Below are 12,057 nucleotides of genomic sequence, written 5' to 3'. Positions count from 1 at the left end.
TCAATGCAATTTAAAATCTCGAAATGAAAAAAAAAGATATTTGAAACTAATTGCCGGTTTGATGTGTTTTAAAAATGTACAACCCATTTCTCATTACTGATAGGCCATTTTCTCGGCGAGCCGAATGAAGCTCTCCTCGTCTTGAAAGATTTGTAGCCCAACAGGCCTTATAAAGCGACTTACTTGAAAAAATCACAAAAAAAAACTGGGCTAGCCATTTTCAGATCTAGTCCAGGTGGGAGACATAGAGATTTGCAAGATACATACGGATCTGAATATTGCAGACCCGTTGACTAAGCCTCTTCCACGAGCAAAACATGATCAGCACCAAAGCTCCATGGGTGTTAGATTCATTACAGTGTAATCTAGATTATTGACTCTAGTGCAAGTGGGAGACTGAAGGAAATATGCCCTAGAGGCACTAATAAAGTTATTATTTATTTCCTTATAATCATGATAAATGTTTATTATTCATGCTAGAATTGTATTTACCGGAAACATAATACATGTGTGAATACATAGACAAACAGAGTGTCACTAGTATGCCTCTACTTGACTAGCTCGTTAATCAAAGATGGTTATGTTTCCTAACCATGAACAATGAGTTGTTATTTGATTAACGAGGTCACATCATTAGTAGAATGATCTGATTGACATGACCCATTCCATTAGCTTAGCACCCGATCGTTTAGTATGTTGCTATTGCTTTCTTCATGACTTATACATGTTCCTATGACTATGAGATTATGCAACTCCCGTTTACCGGAGGAACACTTTGGGTACTACCAAACGTCACAACGTAACTGGGTGATTATAAAGGAGTACTACAGGTGTCTCCAATGGTCGATGTTGGGTTGGCGTATTTCGAGATTAGGATTTGTCACTCCGATTGTCGGAGAGGTATCTCTGGGCCCTCTCGGTAATACACATCACATAAGCCTTGCAAGCATTACAACTAATATGTTAGTTGTGAGATGATGTATTACGGAACGAGTAAAGAGACTTGCCGGTAACGAGATTGAACTAGGTATTGGATACCGACGATCGAATCTCGGGCAAGTAACATACCGATGACAAAGGGAACAACGTATGTTGTTATGCGGTCTGACCGATAAAGATCTTCGTAGAATATGTAGGAGCCAATATGGGCATCCAGGTCCCGCTATTGGTTATTGACCGGAGACGTGTCTCGGTCATGTCTACATTGTTCTCGAACCCGTAGGGTCCGCACGCTTAAGGTTACGATGACAGTTATATTATGAGTTTATGCATTTTGATGTACCGAAGGTTGTTCGGAGTCCCGGATGTGATCACGGACATGACGAGGAGTCTCGAAATGGTCGAGACATAAAGATTGATATATTGGAAGCCTATGTTTGGACATCGGAAGTGTTCCGGGTGAAATCGGGATTTTACCGGGTTACCGGGAGGTTACCGGAACCCCCCGGGAGCCATATGGGCCTTCATGGGCCTTAGTGGAAAGGAGAAAGGGGCAGCCCAAGGGGGCTGCGCGCCTCCCCCCTTCCCCTAGTCCTATTAGGACTAGGAGAGGTGGCCGGCCACCCCTCTCCCTCTTTCCCCCTTGGGAATCCTAGTTGGAATAGGATTGGGGGGGGGAGTCCTACTCCCGGTAGGAGTAGGACTCCTCCTGCGCCCTCCTCCTGGCCGGCGCCTCCTCCCCCCTTGGCTCCTTTATATACGGAGGCAGGGGCACCTCTAAACACACAAGTTGACACAAGTTGATCCACGTGATCGATTCCTTAGCCGTGTGCGGTGCCCCCTGCCACCATATTCCTCGATAATACTGTAGCGGAGTTTAGGCGAAGCCCTGCTGCTGTAGTTCATCAAGATCGTCACCACGCCGTCGTGCTGACGGAACTCTTCCCCGACACTTTGCTGGATCGGAGTCCGGGGATCGTCATCGAGCTGAACGTGTGCTCGAACTCGGAGGTGCCGTAGTTTCGGTGCTTGATCGGTTGGATCGTGAAGACGTACGACTACTTCCTCTACGTCGTGTCATCGCTTCCGCAGTCGGTCTGCGTAGGGTACGTAGACAATACTCTCCCCTCGTTGCTATGCATCACATGATCCTGTGTGCGCGTAGGAAATTTTTTGAAATTACTACGAAACCCAACAGTGGCATCCGAGCCTAGGTTATTGATGTTGATGTTATATGCACGAGTAGAACACAAGTAAGTTGTGGACGATACAAGTCATACTGCCTACCAGCATGTCATACTTTGGTTCGGCGGTATTGTTGGACGAGACGACCCGGACCAACCTTACGCGTACGCTTACGCGAGACCGGTTCCCTCGACGTGCTTTGCACAGAGATGGCTTGCGGGCGACTGCCTCTCCAACTTTAGTTGAACCAAGTATGGCTACGCCCGGTCCTTGCGAAGGTTAAAACGGAGTCTATTTGACAAACTATCGTTGTGGTTTTGATGCGTAGGTGAGATTGGTTCTTACTTAAGCCCGTAGCAGCCACGTAAAACATGCAACAACAAAGTAGAGGACGTCTAACTTGTTTTTGCAGGGCATGTTGTGATGTGATATGGTCAAGGCATGATGCTGAATTTTATTGTATGAGATGATCATGTTTTGTAACCAAGTTATCGGCAACTGGCAGGAGCCATATGGTTGTCGCTTTATTGTATGCAATGCAATCGCGATGTAATGCTTTACTTTATTACTAAACGGTAGTGATAGTCGTGGAAGCATAAGATTGGCGAGACGACAACGATGCTACGATGGAGATCAAGGTGTCGCGCCGGTGACGATGGTGATCATGACGGTGCTTCGGAGATGGAGATCACAAGCACAAGATGATGATGGCCATATCATATCACTTATATTGATTGCATGTGATGTTTATCTTTTTATGCATCTTATCTTGCTTTGATTGACGGTAGCATTATAAGATGATCTCTCACTAAATTATCAAGAAGTGTTCTCCCTGAGTATGCACCGTTGCCAAAGTTCGTCGTGCCCAGACACCACGTGATGATCGGGTGTGATAAGCTCTACGTCCATCTACAACGGGTGCAAGCCAGTTTTGCACACGCAGAATACTCAGGTTAAACTTGACGAGCCTAGCATATGCAGATATGGCCTCGGAACACGGAGACCGAAAGGTCGAGCGTGAATCATATAGTAGATATGATCAACATAACGATGTTCACCATTGAAAACTACTCCATCTCACGTGATGATCGGTTATGGTTTAGTTGATTTGGATCACGTGATCACTTAGAGGATTAGAGGGATGTCTATCTAAGTGGGAGTTCTTTAGTAATATGATTAATTGAACTTAAAATTTATCATGAACTTAGTCCCTGATAGTATCTTGCTTGTTTATGTTGATTGTAGATAGATGGCTCGTGCTGTTGTTCCGTTAAATTTTAATGCGTTCCTTGAGAAAGCAAAGTTGAAAGATGATGGTAGCAATTACACGGACTGGGTCCGTAACTTGAGGATTATCCTCATTGCTGCACAGAAGAATTACGTCCTGGAAGCACCGCTGGGTGCCAGGCCTGCTGCTGGAGCAACGCCAGATGTTATGAACGTCTGGCAGAGCAAAGCTGATGACTACTCAATAGTTCAGTGTGCCATGCTTTACGGCTTAGAATCGGGACTTCAACGACGTTTTGAACGTCATGGAGCATATGAGATGTTCCAGGAGTTGAAGTTAATATTTCAAGCAAATGCCCGGATTGAGAGATATGAAGTCTCCAATAAGTTCTATAGCTGCAAGATGGAGGAGAACAGTTCTGTCAGTGAGCATATACTCAAAATGTCTGGGTATAATAATCACTTGATTCAATTGGGAGTTAATCTTCCGGATGATTGCGTCATCGACAGAATTCTCCAATCACTGCCACCAAGCTACAAGAGCTTCGTGATGAACTATAATATGCAAGGGATGAACAAGACTATTCCCGAGCTCTTCGCAATGCTGAAAGCTGCGGAGGTAGAAATCAAAAAGGAGCATCAAGTGTTGATGGTTAACAAAACCACTAGTTTCAAGAAAAAGGGCAAAGGAAAGAAGAAAGGGAACTTCAAGAAGAACAGCAAGCCAGTTGCTGCTCAAGATAAGAAACCCAAGTCTGGACCTAAGCCTGAAACTGAGTGCTTCTACTGCAAGCAGACTGGTCACTGGAAGCGGAACTGCCCCAAGTATTTGGCGGATAAGAAGGATGGCAAGGTGAACAAAGGTATATATGATATACATGTTATTGATGTGTACCTTACTAGAGCTCGCAGTAGCACCTGGGTATTTGATACTGGTTCTGTTGCTAATATTTGCAACTCGAAACAGGGACTACAGAATAAGCGGGCACTGGCAAAGGACGAGGTGACGATGCGCGTGGGAAACGGTTCCAAAGTCGATGTGATCGCGGTCGGCACGCTACCTCTACATCTACCTTCGGGATTAATATTAGACCTAAATAATTGTTATTTGGTGCCAGCGTTGAGCATGAACATTATATCTGGATCTTGTTTAATGCGAGACGGTTATTCATTTAAATCAGAGAATAATGGTTGTTCTATTTATATGAGTAATATCTTTTATGGTCATGCACCCTTGAAGAGTGGTCTATTCTTACTAAATCTCGATAGTAGTAATACACATATTCATAATGTTGAAACCAAAAGATGCAGAGTTGATAATGAAAGTGCAACTTATTTGTGGCACTGTCGTTTAGGTCATATCGGTGTAAAACGCATGAAGAAACTCCATACTAATGGACTTTTGGAACCACTTGATTATGAATCACTTGGTACTTGCGAACCGTGCCTCATGGGCAAGATGACTAAAACACCGTTCTCCGGTACTATGGAGAGAGCAACAGATTTGTTGGAAATCATACATACCGATGTATGTGGTCCGATGAATATTGAGGCTCGTGGCGGATATCGTTATTTTCTCACCTTCACAGATGATTTGAGCAGATATGGATATATCTACTTAATGAAGCATAAGTCTGAAACATTTGAAAAGTTCAAAGAATTTCAGAGTGAAGTTGAAAATCATCGTAACAAGAAAATAAAGTTTCTACGATCTGATCGTGGAGGAGAATATTTGAGTTACGAGTTTGGTGTACATTTGAAAAACTGTGGAATAGTTTCGCAACTCACGCCACCCGGAACACCACAGCGTAATGGTGTGTCCGAACGTCGTAATCGTACTTTACTAGATATGGTGCGATCTATGATGTCTCTTACAGATTTACCGCTATCATTTTGGGGTTATGCTTTAGAGACGGCCGCATTCACGTTAAATAGGGCACCATCAAAATCCGTTGAGACGACGCCTTATGAACTATGGTTTGGCAAGAAACCAAAGTTGTCGTTTCTTAAAGTTTGGGGCTGCGATGCTTATGTGAAAAAGCTTCAACCTGATAAGCTCGAACCCAAATCGGAGAAATGTGTATTCATAGGATACCCAAAGGAAACTGTTGGGTACACCTTCTATCACAGATCCGAAGGCAAAACATTCGTTGCTAAGAATGGATCATTTCTAGAGAAGGAGTTTCTCTCGAAAGAAGTGAGTGGGAGGAAAGTAGAACTTGACGAGGTAACTGTACCTGCTCCCTTACTGGAAAGTAGTTCATCACAGAAAACTGTTTCAGTGACACCTACACCAGTTAGTGAGGAAGCCAATGATAATGATCATGAAACTTCAGATCAAGATACTACTGAACCCGTAGATCAACCAGAGTAAGATCCGCACCAGAGTGGTACGGTAATCCTGTTCTGGAAGTCATGCTACTAGATCATGATGAACCTACGAACTATGAAGAAGCGATGGTGAGCCCAGATTCCGCAAAGTGGCTTGAAGCCATGAAATCTGAGATGGGATCCATGTATGAGAACAAAGTATGGACTTTGGTTGACTTGCCCGATGATCGGCAAGCAATTGAGAATAAATGGATCTTTAAGAAGAAGACTGACGCTGATGGTAATGTTACTGTCTACAAAGCTCGACTTGTCGCAAAAGGTTTTCGACAAGTTCAAGGAATTGACTACGATGAGACCTTCTCACCCGTAGCGATGCTTAAGTCCGTCCGAATCATGTTAGCAATTGCCGCATTTTATGATTATGAAATTTGGCAAATGGATGTCAAAACTGCATTCCTGAATGGATTTCTGGAAGAAGAGTTGTATATGATGCAACCAGAAGGTTTTGTCGATCCAAAGGGAGCTAACAAAGTGTGCAAGCTCCAGCGATCCATTTATGGACTGGTGCAAGCCTCTCGGAGTTGGAATAAACGTTTTGATAGTGTGATCAAAGCATTTGGTTTTATACAGACTTTCGGAGAAGCCTGTATTTACAAGAAAGTGAGTGGGAGCTCTGTAGCATTTCTGATATTATATGTGGATGACATATTACTGATTGGAAATGATATAGAATTTCTGGATAGCATAAAGGGATACTTGAATAAAAGTTTTTCAATGAAAGACCTCGGTGAAGCTGCTTACATATTAGGCATTAAGATCTATAGAGATAGATCAAGACGCTTAATTGGACTTTCACAAAGCACATACCTTGACAAAATTTTGAAGAAGTTCAAAATGGATCAAGCAAAGAAAGGGTTCTTGCCTGTGTTACAAGGTGTGAAATTGAGTAAGACTCAATGCCCGACCACTGCAGAAGATAGAGAGAATATGAAAGATGTTCCCTATGCATCAGCCATAGGCTCTATCATGTATGCAATGCTGTGTACCAGACCTGATGTGTGCCTTGCTATAAGTTTAGCAGGGAGGTACCAAAGTAATCCAGGAATGGATCACTGGACAGCGGTCAAGAACATCCTGAAATACCTGAAAAGGACTAAGGATATGTTTCTCGTATATGGAAGTGACAAAGAGCTCATCGTAAAAGGTTACGTTGATGCAAGCTTTGACACTGATCCGGACGATTCTAAATCGCAAACCGGATACGTGTTTACATTAAACGGTGGAGCTGTCAGTTGGTGCAGTTCTAAACAAAGCGTCGTAGCGGGATCTACATGTGAAGCGGAATACATAGCTGCTTCGGAAGCAGCAAATGAAGGAGTCTGGATGAAGGAGTTCATATCCGATCTAGGTGTCATACCTAGTGCATCGGGTCCAATGAAAATCTTTTGTGACAATACTGGTGCAATTGCCTTGGCAAAGGAATCCAGATTTCACAAAAGGACCAAACACATCAAGAGACGCTTCAACTCCATCCGGGATCTAGTCCAGGTGGGAGACATAGAGATTTGCAAGATACATACGGATCTGAATGTTGCAGACCCGTTGACTAAGCCTCTTCCACGAGCAAAACATGATCAGCACCAAAGCTCCATGGGTGTTAGAATCATTACAGTGTAATCTAGATTATTGACTCTAGTGCAAGTGGGAGACTGAAGGAAATATGCCCTAGAGGCAATAATAAAGTTATTATTTATTTCCTTATAATCATGATAAATGTTTATTATTCATGCTAGAATTGTATTTACCGGAAACATAATACATGTGTGAATACATAGACAAACAGAGTGTCACTAGTATGCCTCTACTTGACTAGCTCGTTAATCAAAGATGGTTATGTTTCCTAACCATGAACAATGAGTTGTTATTTGATTAACGAGGTCACATCATTAGTAGAATGATCTGATTGACATGACCCATTCCATTAGCTTAGCACCCGATCGTTTAGTATGTTGCTATTGCTTTCTTCATGACTTATACATGTTCCTATGACTATGAGATTATGCAACTCCCGTTTACCGGAGGAACACTTTGGGTACTACCAAACGTCACAACGTAACTGGGTGATTATAAAGGAGTACTACAGGTGTCTCCAATGGTCGATGTTGGGTTGGCGTATTTCGAGATTAGGATTTGTCACTCCGATTGTCGGAGAGGTATCTCTGGGCCCTCTCGGTAATACACATCACATAAGCCTTGCAAGCATTACAACTAATATGTTAGTTGTGAGATGATGTATTACGGAACGAGTAAAGAGACTTGCCGGTAACGAGATTGAACTAGGTATTGGATACCGACGATCGAATCTCGGGCAAGTAACATACCGATGACAAAGGGAACAACGTATGTTGTTATGCGGTCTGACCGATAAAGATCTTCGTAGAATATGTAGGAGCCAATATGGGCATCCAGGTCCCGCTATTGGTTATTGACCGGAGACGTGTCTCGGTCATGTCTACATTGTTCTCGAACCCGTAGGGTCCGCACGCTTAAGGTTACGATGACAGTTATATTATGAGTTTATGCATTTTGATGTACCGAAGGTTGTTCGGAGTCCCGGATGTGATCACGGACATGACGAGGAGTCTCGAAATGGTCGAGACATAAAGATTGATATATTGGAAGCCTATGTTTGGACATCGGAAGTGTTCCGGGTGAAATCGGGATTTTACCGGGTTACCGGGAGGTTACCGGAACCCCCCGGGAGCCATATGGGCCTTCATGGGCCTTAGTGGAAAGGAGAAAGGGGCAGCCCAAGGGGGCTGCGCGCCTCCCCCCTTCCCCTAGTCCTATTAGGACTAGGAGAGGTGGCCGGCCACCCCTCTCCCTCTTTCCCCCTTGGGAATCCTAGTTGGAATAGGATTGGGGGGGGGAGTCCTACTCCCGGTAGGAGTAGGACTCCTCCTGCGCCACCTCCTCCTGGCCGGCGCCTCCTCCCCCCTTGGCTCCTTTATATACGGAGGCAGGGGCACCTCTAAACACACAAGTTGACACAAGTTGATCCACGTGATCGATTCCTTAGCCGTGTGCGGTGCCCCCTGCCACCATATTCCTCGATAATACTGTAGCGGAGTTTAGGCGAAGCCCTGCTGCTGTAGTTCATCAAGATCGTCACCACGCCGTCGTGCTGACGGAACTCTTCCCCGACACTTTGCTGGATCGGAGTCCGGGGATTGTCATCGAGCTGAACGTGTGCTCGAACTCGGAGGTGCCGTAGTTTCGGTGCTTGATCGGTTGGATCGTGAAGACGTACGACTACTTCCTCTACGTCGTGTCATCGCTTCCGCAGTCGGTCTGCGTAGGGTACGTAGACAATACTCTTCCCCTCGTTGCTATGCATCACATGATCCTGTGTGCGCGTAGGAATTTTTTTGAAATTACTACGAAACCCAACAACTAGGCAGTACCGACCATCAAGGCATGAGGGTCAGGTAACGAACCAAACTGACCAATAAAGTTTGAGAGAGATTGAGGAGCCCCGATAAGGCTGAGTGGTGCGTCAGATAGCTGAGAGGGGGAAAGAGATATTCCATCCGCTCGATAATGCAGTGCATGTAAATTTTTTAGAAGTCAAACTTTGGAAACTTTGATCAAGTTTACGCAAATGTTACTTATATCTACAATACCAAAGATACATCATACAAAACTACATCTCATGGTGAATCTAATGGTATATGTTTGCCGTACTAGATGTAATTCTTTTTTCTCCCCGTACATGGTCAAACTTTGTGATGTTTGACTTTTCAATAAATCTATATGCTATGGACCGAGGAGAGTGCCTCAGTCGAGACAGATCAAGTGCGTGTGAAGGAGAATGAGTAAGTGTGCAAAAAGAGTATGTGTGTGAAGGAGAAAGTGACAACAAACGATAAATTAGAGAGAGTATGTGTTTTTTCGTTTCTTATGCGAACATATCACGCATGCATCTCCGAGATGGAAAAGCGAGGCGAGGAGATACACGAAGATAGCTAGTGTGTGATTGTTTGCAACGGAGAGAGACACCCCTGTAGCACATGTCCAATAGAGGTCTGGCCAACAAGGAACAAAGGTCGAGAGGGACACATGGATGGCATGGACGCACGGGGAGGGAGAGAGGGTGTGTTTGTGATAGAGAGATCCCGTCGAGATCGTGAGGGGACTATATGGGTGGGCGATCGAGGGAGTGCGTGCGCAATAGAAAGATGCCCCGAGAGAAATCGAGATAGACCATGCACATGTTTGTGATGGAGACTAAGATTAGCTAGTCATATACATATAGGGGGGACTGCGTGTGCCAACAATTGAGTGAGAGACCATCATACTTGGCTAGCTGGGCATGAGATTGTGTGTGTGCGCGTGTGAGATGGAGAGAGAACGAGGGGGAGAGATAGAGTTTTAGATGGGCCTATCGAGTGCGAGTGAGATATGCATGTGTATGTGTGACCCAGGTGGATGGAGAGTTTGAGAGAGGGGAGGAAGAGCTCCAAGATGACATAGTGGTGCGTGAGAGAGTTACAGGCAAAGAGCCAAGGAATTTGTGTGCGTACGATGAGTGCACCCAAGATATCTAGCTTGGACTAGCTAGAGTATCATACATAGTGTGCGAGAGAGACCTATAGATGGTGTATATATGCATGCGAACTAGAAAGACCCCCCCCCCCCCACACACACAAAGAGAGCGAGAGAGAGATGGAGACAAAGGGAGAGGGACCAACAAGGTTTTTGTGTCAGATGCGTGCGACAGAATTGAAGATTGTCGGAGAGAGAGAGAGAGAGAGAGAGAGAGAGAGAGAGAGAGAGAGAGAACAGGAGTCCAGGAGAGGGGGAGGTCGCTTTTTATGCATCAAAGACTGATATAAACCATGTTTCGATATAAACATGCATTCAAATATTTAAATTGGAGAACATGTTGTCTGCAATCCACACATGAACGGATATATGCGTATATCAAACAAGTTCATTAATTTGACTTTCAACATGTTCATGGAGTACTATAATACTGTACAACATGCTACTCGATTGAGGTGTTCAATTTTGGATTTAGTTCACTATTTTGACATACTGAACGAGCTATTTCATTGAATCGAGATATTTCATTTTGGGTTTGATTCGTGTTTTCAGTGGGTCAACTATTTGTCATATAGTAAATCGCTAGCAACGAGCATGTAAAAACACATTACTCCCGAGCATCATCTCTCCATCTAAAAAAGAAGTGGCAAGCTAATATTTCAAAATTTGATCCGAATCGACTTGGTAAGGTAGACATGGATGCTTGTTCTCCCAAAATTTGAACGAACCATCAAACATCCTCTCTGCTCGGTGGAATTCGCCCGAGCAAATAAATGGGAGACGCGAAATTACCGTCCTATGTGGGACACGCATCAATTGGCCCGTTGTACATCGAGGGTAGGTTCGTAACTTCATCCAAGCGCGCCTTCTCCTCGGCTGAAATGACATGTGCCGAATAATTCATAAACCATGGTCGGAAAAACACGCTCTCCTCGCCCGAAATAGCTCGCGCCCACTATTTCAAAACACGCTCTCCTCGCCCGAAATCGCTCGCGCCCACTATAGTTCAAAACACGCCCTCCTCGCCTGAAATCGCTCCCGCCCACTATTTGGGGAGAAGCAAAGTTACTCTACTATCCCTGATCCTCAGTACACAGACCCAAACCGAGAAGCCTATAGGCAAGGGTAGAACTGTAACCCCCCTCACATTTCAGACAAATGCGTCTATAAGACATGGTTCCACTCCCCTCCCAATTCCTCCCCCCCCCCCGCCTGCCCCCATTCATACCTCATGGGCGCCAAATCACCTTCTCCCCGGGAATCTCCCTTCTCTCGAGCCGCGAAACCTGAACCCCACCTCCATGGCGCCCCCACCGCACCAATTTCACAGCCGCCCTCCTCCCTAATGCCGGAGATGCTGTCCATTTGCCGTCATGCACCAGGCCGTGTGCCTCTTACTCCGTGCTGCTGGTGCTGCCTCGACGACGGCCGCGTGAACCGTACCGGAGCCCATTCACCCTCGCTGTTATTCACGGCGCCGGAGCGGCTCCAACTTCGGATCCGTCCAGAGTCCTGGCGCTGCTTCCACGTAGCCATCGACCATTGCGACATCGCTCTTTCCCTGCTGCCGGTCGGTACCGCAACCGCGCCGGCCTCACCGACTCGGTAGCTGGACCTGCCTACTTCACCATGCCACCAGATATGTCTCTCCCTCATCTCAAATCAGTTTATTTAGGCATCAGTTGTCTGAATTTCTATTCTAGGCCAATCGATTCCCAATGGGAAGCAGCACCCCTCAAGGCGGCGGAGCTCCTAGGCTGCCGGTTGGCT

The sequence above is a fragment of the Triticum aestivum genome, chromosome 2A (genome assembly GCF_018294505.1).
Source record: "Triticum aestivum cultivar Chinese Spring chromosome 2A, IWGSC CS RefSeq v2.1, whole genome shotgun sequence".
NCBI classification, from domain to species: domain Eukaryota; kingdom Viridiplantae; phylum Streptophyta; class Magnoliopsida; order Poales; family Poaceae; genus Triticum; species Triticum aestivum.
Note: the sequence above shows the minus strand (reverse complement) of the source record.